Source organism: Hemiscyllium ocellatum, chromosome 24 (assembly GCF_020745735.1).
Source record: "Hemiscyllium ocellatum isolate sHemOce1 chromosome 24, sHemOce1.pat.X.cur, whole genome shotgun sequence".
Lineage (NCBI taxonomy): Eukaryota > Metazoa > Chordata > Chondrichthyes > Orectolobiformes > Hemiscylliidae > Hemiscyllium > Hemiscyllium ocellatum.
The window spans coordinates 51361935-51378982 of NC_083424.1; the positions used below are offsets into that span (position 1 = coordinate 51361935).

Sequence of the window (17048 nt, forward strand, 5' to 3'; positions counted from 1 at the left end):
GTGGTGGAAGCTGGTATAATTGCAACATTAAAAAAGGGATTTGGATGGGTATATGAATAGGAAGGTTTGGGGGGATTTGGGCTGGGTGCTGGCAGGTTGGACTAGATTGGGTTGGAATATCTGGTCGGCATGAATGAGTTGGATTAAAAGGTCTGTTTCCATGCTGTACATTTCTATGACTCTATTGACTCTATCCCATGGAATTCAGGAGGAGCTGGCAAATTGGATACACAATTGGCTTGACTGGAGGAAGCAGAGGGTAATATACAATGATTGGATAGAGGGGTGAAGAATAAGAAGTCAGCCACGCAATGGCCACTCGGGGACCTCATTCCTTCTCCAATGCAACAATACATGCAGTGAGGGAAAGTAGAGGGATGCAGCCAATTTGGCAGGTTTCTCTGCATGAATAAAGATGGAATGCAAAGAAGTTGTCTCCTTTTGATGTTGATCCCTGTGCAGATTGGCAGGGTCAATGCCAAAGATGGGTCAAACTGTAAGTATCTCTTTTAATACCATCTAAAAGCTGATTTTACCCATCCTCGTTGGGGTTTTCAATTCCTCCTTGACCAAAATGCTTGGACTTACCTTCATGTCCATCGAGCCATGTTTTTCTCTCCTGGGAACGGCACTTCATAGAGCAATCTTATTTCTCAGCTAGTTTAGCCACTAGCTACCCTTGCATTTATGTAGCCCCCTGTATGATCTCAGTATCAAAAACACTTTAGAACTGATGAAGTACTTTTAAAGTACTTAACTATATAATATAGGAAATATTAATAGATATACATAGGTTTTCCTGGTATTTGAAAAGTATAAGTTTCAGATCTAGAAAGTAACTCAAGGGTTACATAAGCATTCAATACCTTACTATGTCCTATTTGGCACCTGAGGCTAAAAGTTGAGACAGACATTACATTTAGGACTCAATTGGATGTAAAGATGTCAAATCCCTGGGAAATGGGAGGAAGTATGTGGTGGTGACGGGGGTAGGGGGGAGGGGGGAAGTTTTAATTATTTAGAATAGTTGAGATAGTTGAATGGTTAAAATAATCAATTAGGTCCTGACTGCAACCTAACTCTAATTCATCTGTTTCCTGTTTAATGGAAGCATATTTAGGTGTGTGAGATATTGCGTTTTAGGTTATTTTTACTAACTCACTCAGCAGCTCCCCATATTCATTAATACCAGGTTCCTGTTCATTCATTCATAACCCTTTACTAGCCCATTGTTTATTATAGCACGGTTTCATTCATTCATTTACAAAACTGTGTTTTGTAGTATATTTTACGAACAAAATATGGACTAAAATTAAAACATCCCTTTAACCTTAAATGCTTAGCAGACCTATTTCTACATCATAGTCATGATTTGAAGGTGCCGGTGTTGGACTGGAGTGTAGAAAGTTAAAAATCACACAACACCAGGTTATACTTCAACAGATTTATTTGGAAGCACTAGCTTTTGGAGCTCTGCTCTTTCATCAGGTTTGTGGAATATAAGGTAATAAGACACAGAATTTATAGCAATAGTTTACAGTGTGATGTAACTGCAATTATATATTGGAAAAGACCTGGATTGCTTGTTAAGTCTCTCATTTTTTAGAATGGGCATGTTGGTTTCAGTTCTTTCATATGTAAATTCCAGAACTTTTTAAAAGTTGCATTCTCAAGTGAACTTTAGCAATAAGTGCCATATTGGTCCAGATAATGTATTGAAGGTGTGAGGTGCCTGTGTGACGCTGTCTGTGCCCCAGTGTTCACCTTCAATGCATTATCTGGGCCAACATGGCACTGTAACCTTTTGCTATAAATTCTGCGTCCTACTCCACAACCACCTGATGAAGGAGCAGTGCTCCGAAATCTAGTGCTTCCAAAAAAAACCTCTTGGATAATAACTTGGTGTTGTGTGATTTTCAAGCCTATTTCTACATCAAAAGTTACCTCTGAATAGATGTCAGTATCGTAAACAATACCATCCCCGTTAAATCTCTACAAAAGATTATAATATTAATCAGCCCTTACCAACCGTCTCTCAGACCTGAATAGATTACAGAGCACCAAACTTTTTCTCCAATTAGTATGTACTTGTTAAATACCTTTTATCTGGGCCGTTAGCCCTTTAAGAAGTTAACTGTCAAAACAGCGCTTATGTGAAATTGAATGAATGAATTAAATTCACAACGGTAAATAGTAAACAAATAGAGTAATAGAGATGTACAGCATGGAAACAGACCCTTCGGTCCAACCTGTCCATGCCGACCAGATATCACAACCCAATGTAGTCCCACCTGCCAGCAGCCGGCCCATATCTCTCCAAACCCTTCCTATTCATATACCCATCCAAATGCCTTTTAATTGTTGCAATTGTACCAGCCTCCACCACTTCCTCTGGCGGCTATCAGCCATAATTGTGGATCCTTGGAAATGAAAAAAAATAGTGCAACTGTCACATTGACAGCCACTGAGATTGGAATGGCCACCCACTTCTACATGTCGCAATACACTTTTACATATAGGCCCAGTACTTTTCACAAACGTTTACTAACTTAAAAGACAAATGTGGACTGTATGGTGGCACAGTGGTTAGCGCTGCTGCTTCACAGTGCCAGAGACCCGGGTTCAATTCCTGCCTCAGGCCACTGACTGTGTGGAGTTTGCACATTCTCCCCGTGTCTGCATGGGTTTCCTCTGGGTGCTCTGGTTTTCTCCCACAGTCCAAAAATATGCAGGTTAGGTGAATTGGCCATACTAAATTGCCCGTAGTGTTAGGTGCAGGGGTAAATGTAGGGGAATGGTCTGGGTGGGTGCGCTTCAGCGGGTTGGTGTCGACTTGTTGGGCCGAAGGGCCTGTTTCCACACTGTAAGTAATCTAATCTAATCTAATCAAAAGACAAAAGGACTAATACCCCTTAATTATGCAAGCAGATCAGACAGACACTCTTAATCCTACCAGGCGTAGCAGCCACCACTTAGCACATAGGGTCATAAATTTCTTCAGCACGGAAGCCACTCAAGCCTTTATATACTATAGATATAGCAATGTAACACCATAGTAATGGAATGTTATGTAAGAAGTGTTTATAAATAGGCTATTGTAAGAACTGTATTTAAGGATCCTATTGCAACCTCAAACTTGTGCTACTGCAATTGCTGAATAAAAGAGAGAGTGTGTTTGTGTGTGGGAGCAGGAGAGAGTGTGTGCGCGCACACGCATGTAAGATTGTGTGTGTGTGTGTGTTTGATAGTGTCTGCGTGAGTATGATAGAGTGTTTGCCTGTGAGAGGGATACAGACACACTCTAATTCTAAGTGATCAAAGACTTGACAGCAGTCTAGGTTTGTTCAATACATGACAGCAGTTGTAAGGCACTTAGATCTTTTGCTATAAATTCTGTGTCCTATGATTCTACCCTACTAGTCACCTGATGAAGGAGCAGCATTCTGAAAGCTTGTATTTTCAAATAAACCCATTGGACTACAGTCTGGTGTTTTGTGATTTTTAACTAAATGTGACTTTCATGCTAAACTTGGTTGGAATATATGTGGTATGTAGTTGTTTGTGCAATTTTCCTTTGGAAATGTTCATAAGGTGTTCTTAAGTGGATCATTGCGTTGGTTTAGTTTTAGTGTCTTCAGTATCTTTCCTGGGCTTCAGTGAAATAGAGGTGCAATTCAGCTACTAATCAAATGGGTATTTAAAGATCTGCTTGCTCCACCTGAAGAAAAGTTTGCTATTACTTATTCTAGCTTAAGTCCCTCTAATGAATGTTTCACAGAGTTCTTCTATGGACACAACCTTTCCCAAATTTGAAGACTTAAAGATGATGTCGGATGCATTTTCTGCACATCTGAAGAAAATTATCATCCACAACAGCTATGGTATCCTGTGATGGGATCAACGTGTGTAGGAGGAAGTTGCGTAGAGGAGTTACAGCAGGGATATAAAACATGCGGGAAAAAGTACCCATTTCAAGGCTTTACAGTTGGACACTCAGCTTCTCTTGGAAGACCATGATTACACAGATTGAGCCTCTCAAAATCACAAGGGGCATAGATAAGTAAATAACCAAAATGTTTTCTCCAGGGTTGGGTAGTCTAAAACTGGAGGGCATAGGTTTAAGGTGAGAAGGGAAAGATTTAAATGGACCTGAGGGGTGCATATATGGAATGAACTGCCAGAGGAAGTGGTAGATACAGGTACAAATGCAACATTCTAAAGACATTTGGATAGGAAAAGTTTAGAGGGAAATGGGCCAAATGTAGGTAAATAGAAGTGGTTCAGTTCAGGAAACCTAGTTGACATGGCCAAGTTGGGCCAAAGGGCCTCATTTCATGCTGTATAACTCTGTCTGTATCAGGAGTTGGCATTCATCTGTAGCTGACCTGCTACTTGATAAGTCTGGCAAATTACAAAATGGTGCAAAACTTACCTGGATCCTCAATTTATTAACCTATGGTTCCTTTCAGGGTACAGTACTGGGGATATCTTGAGTCAATTATCATAATCTTGGGATTAGGTTGACATTCCGATGTAATACAGAGGGAATGCTCCTCTATTGGAGATGCTATTGGATGCAACAGTAAACCTAGGTCTGGTCTGGTCTGGTCTGGTCTCTCAGGTGGACAATATGAACATCCCCTTGCACGATTTCAAAGAATTTTCCAGTAACCTGGAAATCAGGTTATCAGGAGATCAGTCATCTATAATTGACATCTCTACAAATAGATTATCTGCTCATTAACTGATCGGTGTCTGTGGGGGTCTTGCTGTAGAAAAACTGGCAATACATTTCCTACATTACAATAGTGGGCAGATGTTTTCTTCATAGGTTTCAGGATCCTGCTTTGTTTCACAAATGGGGTTCAAAAGCCTGCAATGTTTGGAAAAAGTTCAGTTACATGGGATCTTCCCTGAATTGGCCAATTGATGAGCGCACTAATTAAGGACAGTGGACCACCTTTTGAAATTGGAGGGTCAAGAGAAGGTCTTCCCAGGTTTGAAAGCAGTGACAACATGCCTTTCAAAGCAAATGAGGAGAGAGTGTCCCAGGATACTTTTTAAAAATGTAAATAAAAAATAGCTGAGGCAGCTTGATTACTATTGTGGGTGAAACCCCTCCAGAGGTTAGCTGTGACTGCAGATGAAACCTGGCAGGTTGGGAGGTCATCTATGTCTGCCTGAAATGGTTGTCCCATGATCTGCCAACAGAAGGCTGCCTCCAGGTAACCTTTACAGTTCCTGAACATCTGGAGGCTAACTGGAAAATTCCTGTAGACCTCCATCAATAAGGCTAAATAGGCCTTTAATTGCTTGCTTATTGCAGGAATCCCAGCTGTTCCTCCTATTTTGCCTTTAGGAAATTAATTCAGATTGAAGTGAAGTCATGGAACTGGTTTGCCAACAGGTGGTACAAAATTCCATTTCCATCTCTCTCAAGATCCAAAAATGTAATCCAGTAATCATACTTCAAAAGTATTTCAGGAAATCTCAAGGCTGTGAAAGGTACTGTATATAAAAATATGCAAGTCTTTCTTTTAGATTTTGCGCACACACAAGGATAAAGCAAGTGACCAAATAGATTGTTTACCACTTAAAATTCTCTCTAGTGACATTCACAAGGATGAGTAATCACTCAGATTAGCCTGTCTGGGGTCATGTACAGATACTGGTACCATTGATTATATTGACATCTTGACCCCAATCAAGAAATTTTATAATCTTGTCACAGGAAAATCAGATTGGCAGTGGACCCCAAGAAAACTCATTCTAGAATGTCTGAGATTTTTTTTGGAGTAGCTTGTGGTAGAGCTAACTAGGAAACAGGCAATTCTGGATTTGGTGATATGTAATGTTGCAGACCTGATTAGAGAGCTTAAGTTGAAGGAACCCCTGAGGGGCAGTGACCATAATATGATAGAATTCACCCTTCAATTTGAGAGGGAGAAGCTGAAATCAATGTAATGGTATTACAATTGATTAAATATAACTTTAAAAACATGAGAGAGGAGCTGGCCAGAATTGATTGGAAGGGAATCTAGGAAGGATGATGGTGGAGCAGCAGTGGCAGGGGTTTCTGGGGTAATCCGGGCAAAAAACCATCCCAAAGAAGAAAAACTATACTAAGGGGAGGCAACCAAGGGAAATCAGGGAAGCATGAAGGTAAAAGAAAAAGCATACATGTGGTGAAGATTAGTGGAAAGTCTTTAAAAACCACTAGAGGACAAGTGAAAAAGGAATAAAGGGAGAAAAGGTAAAATAGCCAGTATAAAAATATGAAGATAAGCTAACTAGTAATACGAAAGAAGATTGTGAAAGGTTTTTTTAGATATATAAAGGTAAGAGAGAGAAAAAGGTGGAGATTGGAACACTGAAAAATGAGGTTGTAGAAGTAATAACAGCAAGCAAAGAAATGGTGGAGGAACTGAATAGGTACTTTGCATCAGTCCTCACAGTGGAAGACACCAGTAGCATACCAGAACTTGAAGAGTGGTGGGGGCAGAAGTGAGTGTAATGGCAATCACTAAAGAGAAGGTACTAGGAAAGATGAAAGGTCTGAAGTGGATAAATCAACTAGACTAGTTGTCTGACACCCCAGAGTTGTGAAAGAGATTGTGGAGGCATTGGTGCTGAGCTTTCAGGAATCAGTGGAGTTGAGGAGTCTCAGAGCACTGGAAAAAGGATAATGTAACATCCCTGTTTAAGAAGGAAGGGAGGCAGAAGGCAGGGAAATTATCGGCTGGTTAGTCTGACTTTGGTTGTTGGTAAGATTTTAGAGTCCATTATTAAGGATGAGTTTGTGGACTACTTGGAATTGCATGGTAAAATAGGACTGAGTCAGCATGTCATGTCTGATAAATCTGTTAGAATTCTTTGAAGAGGTGACAAGGAAGTTAAAGAAAGAAGAGCTGGTTGATGTGATCTATTTGGATTCCCAGAAGGCCTTCGACAAAGAGCTCATAGGAGGCTGCTAAATAAAATTTGTTAGGGCAAGGTACCGGCATGGATCAAGGATTGGCTGACTGTCAAAAGGCAGAGAGTGGTGAAAGTGGGGGTCTTTTTTCTTGATGGCATCTGGCAACTTGTGGAGTTCTGCAGGTGTCAGTGTTGGGGCCACAACCATTCACCTTATATATTATTGATCAGAATAAAAGAACTGAGATTTGCTCAGTTTGCAGATGAAACAAAGATAAGGTGTGGAGGCGCCGGTGTTAGACTGGGGTGGACAAGTCAGAAATCACATGACACCACATTATAGACCAGCAGGTCTGTTTGATATCACAAGCTTTCAGAATGCTACTCCTTTGTCAGGTGAAGTACTTCACCTGCTGAAGGAACAGTACTCTTAAAGCTTGTGATTTCAAATAAACCCGTTGGACTATAATCTGGTGTCAGGAAACAAAGCTAGGTGATGGGACAGGTAGTGTTGAGGAAGTGGGAAGGTTGCAGAAGAACTTGGACAGGGTAGGAGAGTGGGCAAAGAGTGGCAGATGGAATACAATGTGGGAAAATGTTATGCACTTTGGTTGGAAGAATACGGGTATAGAATGATTAAATGGGGAAAGGCTTCAGAAATTTGACTAAGGAGTCCAAGTCCAAGTTAACTTCTGTTAAGGTTTAGTTGGCAGTGAGGAAGGCAAATTTAATGCTGGTATTCATTTTGAAAAGGCTGGAATACAAGAGCAGAGTTGTACTGTAGAGTCTGTATAAGGCTCTGGTCAGCCCACATTTGGAACATTGTGAGCGACTTTGGGCTCCATTTTTAAGGAGGAATGTGCTGATCCTGGAGACGGTTCGAAAGAGGTGTAGAAGAATGATTGCAGGAATTAAGGGCTTGTCATATGAGGGATGGTTGAAGGCTCTGAGACTGTACCCGCTGGAGTTTAGAAGAATGAGTGGGGAAGCCTCATTGAAGCTTACAGAATACTTAGAAGACTGATTAGAGTGGATGTGGTTAAGGTGTTTCCACTCTTAGGACCCAAGGCCACAGCCTCAGAGTGAAGGGATGACCCTTCAGAACTGAGATGAGGAGGAATTTCTTCAGCCAGCAGATGGTGAATCTGTGGAACTCATTGTTGCAGAAGGCTGTGGAGGTCAAACCATTTAGTCTGCTGAAGCCATAGATAGTTAGAATGTTAATTAGTAAGAGGATCAAAAATTTCAGGAAGAAGGCAGGAAATGGGGTTGAGAAACATATCAGTCATGATTTCATGATAAGCAGAAGGGCGGCATGGTGGCACAGTGGTTGAGGGCGGCACGGTGGCACAGTGGTTGAGGGCAGCACGGTGGCACAGTGGTCGAGGGCGGCATAGTGGCACAGTGGTTAGCACTGCTGCCTCACAGCGCCTGTAGACCCGGGTTCAATTCCCGACTCAGGCGACTGACTGTGTGGAGTTTGCACGTTCTCCCCGTGTCTGCGTGGGTTTCCTCCGGGTGCTCCGGTTTCCTCCCACAGTCACAAAGATGTGCGGGTCAGGTGAATTGGCCATGCTAAATTGCCCGTAGTGTTAGGTAAGGAGTAAATGTAGGGGTATGGGTGGGTTGCGCTTCGGCGGGTCGGTGTGGACTTGTTGGGCCGAAGGGCCTGTTTCCACACTGTAAGTCTAATCTAATCTAAAAATAATCTAATCAGACTCGATTGGTCAAATGGCCTAATTCTGCACCTGTATCTTATTGTCTATATCTTATAGTTCGTACATCAAGACCAGCGATTCCCATAATCCGTGAAAGTTATAAAGAAAGTACTGAAGAGCCACTTTAATCAATTTAATTTTTAAAAATCTATTATTTGAGGCTGTGATTTTCTAGTCAGTCTCCAGGTCTCTTGAGGTGGTGGAGAATGATAAGAGTTTTGTTAGTGGTTACCATACTAGTAATCCAGTGGCCTACAAAATGCTGCAAAGACAGAGTTTACATTCCACCTTGACAGCTGCAGGACTTAAATTCAATTCATTAATAATTCTGATATAAAAGCTCTTATCAGTAACGGTAACCATCCAACTACTGGATCATCATAAAAATTCAATGTAACCAAAGTCCCACACTCTTCCTGCTTATGTCCTGGGTACATAGGAAGTATGGTTAGTGTGGTTTGCAGATGACACCAAAATTGGAGGTGTAGTGGACAGTGAAGAAGGTTACCTGAGAGTACATGGGATCTCAATCAAATGGGCCAATGGACTAAAGAATGGCAGATGGAGTATAATTTCGATAAATGGGAGATGCTGCATTTTGGAAAGGCATATCAGGGCAGGAGTTAGGCACTTAATGATAAGCTCCTGGGGAGTGTTACTGAACAAAGAAACTTTGGAGTGCTGATTCATAGTTCCTTGAAATTGGAGTCGCAGGTAGTTAGGTAGTGAAGAAGACATTTGGTATGCTTGTCTCTATTCATCAGTGCATTGAGTATAAGTGTTGTGGCTGAACAGGACATTTGTTAGGCTACTTTTGAAATACTGTGAGCAATTCTGGTCTCCCTCCTATAGAAAGGATGTTGTGAAACTTGAAAGGGGCAACTTTTTCACGTAGAGAGGGGTGTATGTAGGGAATGAGCTGTGAGGGGAAGTTGTGGAGGCTGGTACAATTACAACATTTAAAAGGCATCTGAATGGGTACATGAATGAGAAGGGTATAGGGGGAAATTGGCCAAACGTTAGCAGATGGGAGTAGATTGATTTAGGATATCTGGTCATAATGGACAAATTGGACTGAAGGGTCTGTTTCCATGTTGTATAGCTCTATGACACTATGATTCTATGACAGAGTTGGTGGTAATTTGTGAGAATTCCAACCATGAATAGAGTTTACTCATAGGCAGATTTAAGCATCCATCTCAAATGAATCAATACAGGCCATGATTAGGGAGATGTTTGCCATATAAAGTAGGATGAGACACACCTTATCCGTAGCTTTGCATCTCATTACTTTTTTCTCAAAAAAATCTAAATAGCACGTTAGGACTGATGTGCTGGCTAAGGAAAGGGATGGTAACAAAAAGGAAACATTGAAATGGGACCTCCAATCAAAGTGTTTCCAATTTTTAGCCTTTGTCATCACCCACTTCAGCCAGTGCATATCCTTATTTCCAGATGATTAAATTCATACCTGCACAAGCACCGGAGCAACAATCTTTGGCAGGGTCTTCTGGGGCTCTAAATGCAAATAAAATCATGTGGACCAGATTAATTACATCTTAGGCTATTAAAGAAAGCCAGGATATAGAGGATGTTCTGGGGTTCATTTTTCAGTCCTGTTAGGAGAGGTACCAGAGGATTGGAGGTCAGTGAAAATTGTACCTCTATGCAAAAAGTGCATGAGGGATAATGCCAAATAATTATAGATTGATCAGTTTGAATTGAGGGCTTCCATATTAACCACCAACTGGACAGCAAATTCAAGATATTCACTACCGTTTTGGTGAAAAAGTTTTTCCTCACGACTTCTCCAATCCTACTGCCAATCACTTAAAATCTGTGCCCACCTAGTAATTGACCTCTCTGCTTGTGGAAACAGTTTTGTAATGTGCTGTTGAAGGAGGCTTGGTTAGTTGGGACTGTGCATTGGTAATGTTTTTGGATTTCATGGAGAGATGTTAGATGTTCTTTTGTTTAAGTTGGCCATTGCCTAACATTTTTGTATCATGTATATTACTGACTATTTATTAGCCCAAGCCTGAATGCTTCTAGGTCTTGCTATGTATGGACACAGACTAAGGAGTTGCAAATGGTATTGTAATCTGTAAACATTAGCAAATGTCCCCACTTCTGATTGAGGGAGGGAAAGCCATTGATGAAACATCTGAAAATTGTAGACCCTAGGTCAGTACCCTGAGGAGGTCCTGCAGTGATCTCTTGCGACTAAAATAAACAGAACCACTTTACTTTGTGCTAAGTAGGACAGTTTCCCCCCAGATTCCACCGGTTTCAATTTAGCTTTGATTGCTCGATGTCACACTTGGTTAAAGTGCTGCCTTAATGTAAAGTGTTGTCATTCTCACTTCACCTCTGAAGTTCAACACTTCTGTCCATGTTTGTGCGAAGATTATAATCAATTCAGGAGTCAGGTCATCGCAAAAGACCACCAAGGAACAAAGTTAAAAATCACATAACACCAGGTTATAGTCCAACAGCCGTATTTGCTTTCGGAGCAGTGCTCCTTCATTAGGTCGCTGTGAAACAGGATTGTAAGACACAGAATTTACAGCAAAATATTACAGTTTTGTGCAGCTGAAATGATATATTGAACAAACCTAGATTGGTGTTAAGTCTTTCAGTTTTTTAAAATGGTTTGCAGGTTTCATTCATCTTTTAGAATTGGGAACAGATTACTACTATATAATGACACTTTGTAGCGTTGACAGCACTTTCTGTAATTTTGCTAATGGTTAGGAGTGAACTGATGATACAATAATTCACTGGATTATTTGTGCTCCTATAATGGCAAGATCCTGGGGAGTGTTGCTGAACAAAGAGACCTTGGAGTGCAGGTTCATAGATCCATGAAAGTGGAGTTGCAGGTAGATAGGACAGTGAAGGAGGCGTTTGATATACTTTCCTTTATTAGTCAGAGCATTGAGTATGGGAGTTGGGATGTCATGTTGTGACTGTGCAGGACATTGATTAGACTACTTTTGAAAGATTGTGTGCAGTTCTGGTCTCCCTCCTAACAGAAGGATGTTATAAAACTTGAAAAGGTTCAGAAAAGATTGACAAGGATGTTGCCAGGGTTGGACGGTTTGAACTATAGGGAGAGGCTAAGTAGGTTGGTGCTGTTTTCCGTGGAGTGTCGGAGGCTAAAAGGTGACTTTATTAATGTTTATAAAATCATGAGGGACATGGATAAGGTAAATAGACAAGGTCTTTTTTTCTGGGTTGGGAGATTCCAGAGCTAGAGGGCTTAGGTTTAGGGTGACAGGGGAAAGATTTAAAGGGGGGGCGAGGGGGAGCTTTTTCACGCAGAGGATGGTGTGTGTATGGAATAATCTGCCGGTGGAAGTGGTACAGTTGTAACAGTTAAAAGGCATCTGTGTGGATATATGAATAGGAAGGTTTTCGAGGCATATGGGCTGGTTGCTGGTAAATGGGACTAGATTTATTTAGGATATTTGGTTGTCATTGATGTGTTGGACTGAAGGATCTGTTTCTGTGCTGTACATCTCTGTGACTCTATTTGTGGAGAGTTTGGTTAGTAGATGATACTACTGTATTTGTGCTGGAACTAGAAACATGGTTGGGTCTAGAGAACAAATTTTCCTGTGTAGATATTGTGATATCTGGCACTTTCAGCCCTTTCTTTATATTTTGAAGAGTGAATTGATTTAATTGAGACATATAGGAGACATATATGGCTAGCACGAGGGCACATGGCTTTAAATTGAGGGGTGATAGATATAGGACAGATGTAGTTTCTTTACTCAGAGAGTAGTAGGGGCGTGGAACATACTGTCTGCAACAGTAGTAGACCTGTTTACTTTAAATGTATTTAAATAGTCATTGGATAAACATAAGGATGAAAATGGAATAGTGTTGGATAGATAGGCTTCAGATTGGTTCCACAGGTTAGCACAACATCGAGGCTGAAGGGCCTGCACTGCGCTGTAATGTTCTATGTTCTATGAATTGGCTGAGGGCTGACAGTTGTGATTTTGGACACCTCACTCCTAAGCCAAGATGGATATTTCACTTGGCACTTCTGGTTGAAGATAATGCCAAATGAATTAGCTTTGCCTTTGTGATTCTGGGATATAGGTGAAACCTCCTCCATAAAATTAGCCACTGATGATATAAAGTGATTGTGTATGCTTCAGAAGTATTTGTTATTCTGGCACAATGATATAGTTTCACCTCCCATTGAGAAGGATGCAAATACAGCACTTGTCCCAGGTGTTTGTTCTCTACATTTGTTTGCTGAACTATTTGTGCTCTCCAGTCCTTATCTGTCCCTTGCATTTTGTACTCTCTTGGCCTACAAGTGGCACTGTAATTTATTATGGTAATTGCTCAGTAAATGTAGTGTGCTTGGGGAAGATGGTAATGAAACAGATGAATCACATTGCATTTAAGATTTAGGGTGATTGTTAATGATGGTGAATGACTGGGGAGGCAATGAACTACATAGAAAGTAAAGGCTTAGTGCTGCTCGAAATGATCCCTTTAAGCCTAGTGAATTGAGTTACGCACCCTGCCTGCTTTACAGTTTGGAGATGGAAGCGTGGAACCCAAAGGCCAAAGTAATTTGCTTCAATGTAAGTTGCAATCAAAGAATTTACCCAACTGAGTTCTCAATTTTGCCCATGCGTTTTAACGTTCTACCTCTATAGAAACTATCTTCAGATTAATGTTGGAGCCACAATCTTGGATCCTCAAACCGTAATGGCTTAAAAACCGCTTCAAAACTCTCCATATTTATTAGAAATGATTGACACCAAAAACAGCAAACACTTGATGAGATTGGTCAGTTGAATTGAAGAAGCTTCTTATTGAAGTTGAGGTAGGAAATAGAGTTTGGGCACACCTATTACAGTTTAAAGTACTCTTAATACTATTAAAGTAGGAGAGGAGGTAGAAGTATTTATTTGTGGACTTACTCGTGTGCAGTTTTTTGTTAGTTATAATGTTCCCTTTGTGTTTTCTGACCTGTTGAATAAGACAATTAGAACCTGAAAGTTAATTCACATCACAAGATACGCTCTATCTATCAGAACAGTTCATCGAAGATTTATGTTAATGATAATGGCCTAAAAATCAATCATTTCATATGTTAGTTTATCAGTAAAAAACATTTATAAGTCATAAACCACGCGTAACAGCAAACCAATTATTTTTTGTATGCGCAGCTAACAAAGGGCTGGGAGACTAATAGGCACGTGGAACTGTAACATTGTGTACATATGGAACATGAAGTCAGTATAGGTGATTTAAAGGCAATGTACACATGCAACATTCTTCTCCTTTTCTAAAAAAGTTGAAGAACTTAAAATAACAACTGGACCCATGAGACTAGAATGTATAGGTAATTTGTTGCTATGTCTGGATCTTGCAATTGTGACTATGCCCGGAGGTGCAGTTGATTGCCACAGTCATCAGTAATATTGCTTCTGTTTGTGTTGTCATGTTTTTCATGCGTGGACTGCAGTGGCTGTTTCAGAATTTCCTTATCCTGTCGCACAGTAGTCACATTTTGTTCCTTAAGAGTTGTAGCTCATTTTATACAATCATTCTTTTACTTCCATCAAATTTTTGGTTTTATGTTGGTTTATGTTCTCTTTCATAACCTCCTCTAATAATCGTTCAGCCTCTTTTTTTTAATGTTTTCTTTGAAGCCGGGGGCCTGCTCCACTTGTAATTTCAGTGGTTGATAGGTTTTCTCTGTCGTGCTTGAAATTCTTTAACTAAAGCATTATTTATTTCTGAAAAACAGTGTTTCGCACTGCTGCCTCAAAGTGCCAGAGACCAGGGTTCGATTCCAACCTCTGGCAACTGTTTGCTCATTCTCCCCGTCTGTGTGGGTTTCCTCTGCGTGCTTTGGTTTCCTCCCGCAATCCAAAGATGTACAGGTTAGGTGAAGTGGCCATGTTAAATTACCCATAGTGTTCAGGGACGTGTAGGTTTAGGTGCATTAGTTAGGGTAAATATGGATTAATGGGGAATGAGTTTGGGTGGGATACTCTTCGGAGGATCGGTGTGGACTTGTTGGGCCAAAGGGCCAATTTTCACACTGTAGGGAGTCTTTGAGATTTGTGGCTTTTTATTGTGTGCAGTATGCATCTTTGCCTGTTTTTTTTTTACAGGCCTGTCTTTTTTCTTCAGCATTATGTTGAGCTCAAACTGAAATGTCTGTAGTTGTTCCTGCTGAGTCTTTTTTAACGTGTAAGGGTTTTTCCAGATCTTCTTGCAAACTGACAATATTTTCATTCCATTGCTGATACAGAGTGTGAAGTTTATCCAGCTTCCTTTCTTTTTCTTCCAGCTCTTCATTCATCTATATGAGCTGAATGTGGGTATCATAGAATCCCTACTCTGCAGTGATCCTCCCTCTACAGACTTCATAATTCTGCAGATGGAATACTCATGCATGAATTATTTTTGAACCGTTTGGCTCAACATTTTCCTCTTGAAATTTGATTTTTTCTCTTCACAGGAGAGAACTGAGATTTTAGCTTTTCTAATTCAGAAGCAAGTGTTCTATGTTTCCTGCATATTCAGTTTTGCAAGTGCTTGTTGAATAGCCTGTTGGAGTTTCTATTATGTCTAATGTTTGACGAAATCCATGGATTGTGAGGAGTGCTAGGTCAAAGCAAACTGATCTACCTGTAATGTTTCTGATGTAGACCATCTACAATAGATAAGTTGATCCTGTGCATGGAATTGGTGAACCATTATATTTAAACATTTTACTATTGTAGATTTCATCATAGCTATCCATGTCTATGAATACATTTTGTTTTAGAATTTGCAGGATTGATTTATTGCATCTGTGTCAGGTAATTTGAATGTTTGCAAATAATTTGGTTGGTGTGATATCATTGCCTTCATCATAGAAAATGTCAATGTGAAACATATATTAGCCACTCATTGTCTTATCATGCACATCGTTTAATTCTGGTTTGTTGAGCACTGCATTCACGTACCTCTGGTATTGTTGTAGCTGGGAAGTATTCCTTATGCATGGTCTGATTGGCTTAGTGCACGAATCTTTATAACCACATCAGCCTTTGCTGTGTTGCACTGCCTCTTTCAATGGCCTTTCCTGCCAAATGCCTTGCAATGTTGATTGAAAGCTCGGCATTATGCATTGAAAAGGCCATACCTTCAACATGTCCAGCTGCATTTGGGTGTTCTCGTAATTGTGTCAACTGTTGAATTTGTACTTGGGATCTGTAATCTTCATTGACCTCAAGGATTGTTTCATACTTACATCTGTCCTAGTTCCTTTGATATGATACATTTTTGGTTTGTCGAGAAAATCTTTTTCAAAAGCTTCTGTGGGAATGGATGCAATCTCAACAATTTTGTTTGCAACATTCTGATCTGAAAAATCAGAAAATGAGCTTTTTACCCTCTATCTGCTAACAAAATGCTCTATGAATTCTGCAGACTCCTGTCTAAATGACATGAATTCTAGTTGATGAGTACAGAAGTTTAATAAGACTCTGAATTGGTCTTCTAACGTGTCTGTGTCTTTTGGCAATGTTTTAGCTCTTTGGCTGTTAATCATGATTTCTCAAGTTTGTTCCCATGTGATTTGATTTATTTATTGTCATGTATATTTTGTTACAAAATACAGTAATAAGTGTTGTATGGTGTCACCACTCTGGCACCATCTTAAGCCACAGAAAAATAAACCAAAACATAGAATATAAAGACAGAAAAATAAAAAAAAGTTCAAGTCTACAGTCCTTCTTGTTAAGTGTTCCACCATGGATCATGGAGCTAGTGGCCAGACAAGAGTCCACTTTGTTGCTGCTGGAATGAAAGTTGCCACACTTTGGCACCATCTTGCCTCCAATGGACACTCTCGCCACTATGAGTCCTTGCTGGACTGGCCATTGCAGATACTACCGTTGCCGCTGGGTACTGCACTAGCCCAAATTCGACTACACTATCGCCATGAATTTGCTTTGGGCCCACCTCGTCGATGCAGTAGCTGCTGATGCTGCCAGGTCACATTCTGGGCCCAAAACACCTCTGTCCGTACTTCCATAAATCTACACTGGACGCAGACACCACTAGGAACACAAGCATGCCTCTGACACCACTGCCACGAGTCTGTGGTGGGTCCAATTGCAAACTCGCACAAGCTCACTCTGGGCCCACTTGCTGCCACTGATGCAGTCACTGCAATATGTAAGTAAAACTAAAGAGAAACAAAACACAAAAAGAGAGGCAAAAGAAAATAAACATAAAGCAGCTGGAGTGGATGAGCCCTGGGCTTAGAAGACCTACTCCACTGCCATTTTATCTGAGGTGTTGCTAATCAAATCATAACGTCTTATCTTTCTAGATGCAACTGAGAGAGTTACAGACAGTTGTGAACACAGCCCTGTTCAT

The 17048-nt window shown here is 40.5% G+C and overlaps 1 protein-coding gene across 1 annotated transcript in view; it reads left to right on the forward strand.

The window, feature by feature from the left end:
* The window catches only part of LOC132827252 (radial spoke head 14 homolog), a 107209-nt gene that overhangs the window by 24961 nt on the left and 65200 nt on the right, over positions 1-17048 (forward strand). The gene's annotated exons all lie outside the window — the stretch shown is intronic.